Here is a 4,491-nt window from a genome sequence, read left to right on the forward strand (position 1 = left end):
ATGATTGACACTAACATGTAAAAGATATATTTGTTGTCGCTAATATGAAGATTGCAGGATATTTAGTAGATTCCTTGTTCGTTCAGACGAACATGTTCGTTCGTTGACATAGTTTTTCTTTTTTTCCTTTTAATTCCGACATCAGTTGAAAATATAACTACCATATTTTTCTCGCACTTTCCAATCCTTTGTCTTTTAGACTTACACACACAGAAATTTTGAAAATAAAAAATATATATTTCTATTGTATATTAAAACGGAAAATAAAACACACACACACTGAACTGTTATGAATTTCGAATTACATATAACAAGTGGAAACAGGATTTTTTTTTAATGCATTAAATTAGATTTAAATTTGAATTATTGTTAAATTAGGGATAAGAAATACTATCATTGGTAGGCTTCGAGCCTAAACTGCAGGCGCAGAGTGAATAAAGGATTTTTAAAAACGAGATCCGTTTGAATCGGACAAGGCAAAACTACACATGGTAAAATTTCTAGCCAGCTTTATACTCACACATACATATATATATATATACCACACATGTATAAACACACACGTGTGTTTATGGAGATTTACATATATATATATATATATATATATATAAACACATTAATCCAATATAACGCAGTCGCTTATAAATATATATATATATATATATATATATATATATACACATATATAGATATATGATCTGTGTATATGTACTTATGTGTGCGCGTGTGTATCACCACTGCCAGCCACCATATCAGTACGGCAACCAACCAACAATGCTTTGCTTTCTTTCATATAGTGTTTGGCTCACTTGGCTTTCGCTCTTTTATAATGAATATAATAATGGCACAGTGGAATCGCTCTTAAATTGGCCACCGTGCCTGCTGGATGGCGCTGAAGCTGATGATCTAAGCTTAGCTGTATTGTGTGTTTGGTTTATTTAGCATAGCATGCCATGGCACTGAAGGATTCACCACTTTCCTACTTATTTTCATTTCGCGCTGTCGATCGCTTTATTTTTTTTTATATATATATATACACAAGTATACATGCGTGTACGTGTGTTATATATATGTGTGTGTACATATGTGTATATATGCAAGTGCCTGTTTGTGTATTTCTTGCGTGTGATTATTATCACAATGTGTTTATGTGTCTTTCGTGCGCTTTTAAAGAGTGAATAATTTGGGATATATAATATACATACACGCTTATGTACAACTTATATTATTACTTTGTTGTAGATTTTTAAATGATCGATGAAACTTAGAAAAGGAACGTCCACAACAGAGAAGAGAAATCTACATATGTATGCGTATGTATGTATGTCTGAGAAAGACAGAGAGAGCGTATGTAGATATACATGAGTATATATATGAAGTCGAAAAAGACTAACTGCATGTTTTAAGTTGGAAAACTCTCCCAGTTAGATTAATTTGAATGGCGAAGAGTGGAAATGGAGTGATAGGAAGTAAAAGACTGTGGAATGGAAGTGCATTTAGCCGCCGTCAGCCTTGGTGATTACCCCCCCTCTCCATTCTCTCTTTCTACATCTTGCTATCACCACGCTTACCATACTATACCACCACCACCACCAGCATAGAAAGAATCGCTACCGTTGCGATTTAAAGAGCCATTATGATGATCAACATCACAACCACCACCACCACCGTCATCATCATCATCATCACCGCCACCTCCTTTTTGCCCCACTAGCGAGACTTAAGTCTCAACAAGGTCGTACCTCATGCTCGAAATAGCAGCCTAATTTACATAAAAAAAACTACGAACTACTATCATAAACTGGAGGAAAAGAAAAACAGGAAGGGCACACAGAATATCGTAGCCCCAGGTGAATAAGACGGGAATGTTTCGGCTCGAACGTGTTTAGACCAGACTAGGGATGAACATCAACACTAGCAATGCCAACCATCACCATCATCAACAACTAAGGTCATTATATATATATATATATATATATATATATATATATATATAAACTAATTCGCTATTTAGTAGTTGATTCCTTTAGTATAGTATATTTTGATCGATACATCCAAACACTGAAGTTTAGACTATATAAACACACATATCTTTTAGTGGGATCCTAGTTACTGTACTACGGCCATGCTGGGGCACCGTCTCCACGCAAAACATTATACATAATGCATACACATATTCATATCGCTTTAGATATTTGTCTAAAACGCATCTGATCACAATGAAATCATAACGAAAATCTTCCGTTTGCACAGATGTGACTGATCGGAACACATTTACATACACACACAAAGATATATATATGTATATATATATATATATATATATATGTATATATATATATAGAGAGAGAGAGAGATCAAAGCACAAAGAAAGCAAAAGGGAAAGAACAAATAGAAAGGTGATTTAACAATTAATTAAATACATTAGACGATATCAAATAATTTTTTGTTCCCATTCGACACCTAATTCATTATATACAAAGCAGCCTTAGTATTATAATAGTATAAAGATATATGAATCTATGTTTTATATATTAAGTTTCACTCCTGTAATCGGATGGTTTAATTTTGCCCCTAGTTGGCGCCGTATTAATTTTAACCCTGTAAACTATAAAGTTGTGCTTCATAAACACATAGATTATACACACTACATCATATATATATATACATATTTATATATGTATATATATATATGAAGATTCGAGATAATCAAGTTAAGAGCGATTGATTTACACATGAGATTGAATCTAATAAGAAAAGCGATGGCGGGCACCGTCGATGTTTCTTTATAGTATAATATAATCAAATACGACCGTCGCTGTCATCTTGACAAAATATAAATGTGTGTGTGTGTGTGTGTGCTTGGAATTTAAATTTAAATGGTTGAAGAGACTGGAATATTTATTTTTAATTCTCTATGAAGATGGAGTAAAAAGATTTAGTAATGTGGAAAGGTAGGAAAGTGGGGAGGGCGAATAAAAAAATTAAAATATTTGGAGCGGGAGAGCTGCAAAAGAGATAATAGGAAAAAGAGGGGGGGACCCGACGCGCACTCACAATCACTACACATACATGTACACACATATACGTGGAAATACACACACACATCAATACATAAACATTTCTTTTCTATACTTATATTATATATACTTACACACACACACACACACACACACATATATATATATATACATTTACACGTGTATGTACAGAGAAACATTTGCCTACAAAAGACTCTTAATTAAAGATGTATACTAGATGTATATATGTGTGTGTGTGTGGATTATATAGATGCGTATATTATATACATTTACAGTGTAAATGTGCATCCAGATATACAAAAAACAATATATAATAGAGCTTAGACATTTACATACTTAAACATAAGCAGTGGGGAATATTTAAAAGAATAAAAACAGGAACAGAACTAGGCAACACCAACAGCAATTAATAAATCATATTTAAGAAATCTATGTGTGTGTGTGTTACATATTTCATATAATAATAACGGGTTGCAAAGAATGATACAGTAGTAAGCAAAATACGAAAATATAAATACATATAAATATTGCACATATATATAGATAGATTTCAACGGCAAGTGCTCCAGCATTGGCTTAGCCTTCATGGCCAAACCGAACTTGAAAACACACATAATTCGATATATATATATATAAGTATAACTATATATATATATACACGATATAAAACGATACACATAAATAAATGGATAGATAATAATAAATATATATACCTTGATAAAACCGATAATTTAAAAGCAGGGGTAAAAATATATCCTCCGTCAGCGGTCGACTTTTAATAATTATCTCTCCCTCTCTTTCTTTCTCCCTCCCTCTCTCTTTCGTTCTCTTTCTTTCTCACTCACTCGCTTTCTCTCTCTCCCTCTTTCTCTCTCAAGTGGTTTTTGTTATAGTTTCCTCTATTTTCACGCTTCTTCCACAGATTGGTTAATTGGTTGGGGGGGGGAGTATGGATTTTTGCGGTGGAGGGGGTATTTTGTTGTATTTTTTTTTTCTTTTCTGTTACAGAAACAATTAAATTCCTTTTTTTTTTTTGGTTGTTATTTTTTTTTTCAAATTTGAAATTAAATAAATTCCTTTTCAGACGAAAAAATTCATTCCTTTCACTCCGTATATAAATATACAATATATGATATACACATATATCTATCTATACATATATATGTATATACATATATATATATATGTATTATATATATATATAAATTTTTCCTTGCTTCAATAAACAAAGCTATATAATCCTATATATTTCTATATATATATATATAATATATAAGTATTATCTGCAATGCCTAAAACAAACACAGACACTGAACAGAAAACCAGAGCTTAAAATATGTAATGTCATGGGGGGTAAAAATTTGGCAATGGACAAGGCTTTTCTGATCTTAATAACATAAATCACCAAGATTGAACAACAACAACAACAACAGCAAACATACATATACCT

At 32.0% G+C, this 4,491-nt stretch overlaps 1 protein-coding gene across 2 annotated transcripts in view; it reads right to left on the minus strand.

Moving 5' to 3' along the window:
- LOC106874741 (C-terminal-binding protein) overlaps window positions 1-4,253 on the minus strand; it is a 185,466-nt gene extending 181,213 nt beyond the window's left edge. Inside the window, exon 1 of one of the 2 annotated variants that reach the window (XM_014922579.2) lies at window positions 3,755-4,253. The gene's annotated coding sequence lies outside the window, so the exon portion shown is untranslated. The remainder of the gene's footprint in view (window positions 1-3,754) is intronic. The other variant, XM_014922582.2, reaches the window with a different exon arrangement.
- Window positions 4,254-4,491: the final 238 nt, after the last annotated feature.

Source organism: Octopus bimaculoides, chromosome 14, assembly GCF_001194135.2.
Source record: "Octopus bimaculoides isolate UCB-OBI-ISO-001 chromosome 14, ASM119413v2, whole genome shotgun sequence".
Classification (NCBI taxonomy): Eukaryota; Metazoa; Mollusca; class Cephalopoda; order Octopoda; family Octopodidae; genus Octopus; species Octopus bimaculoides.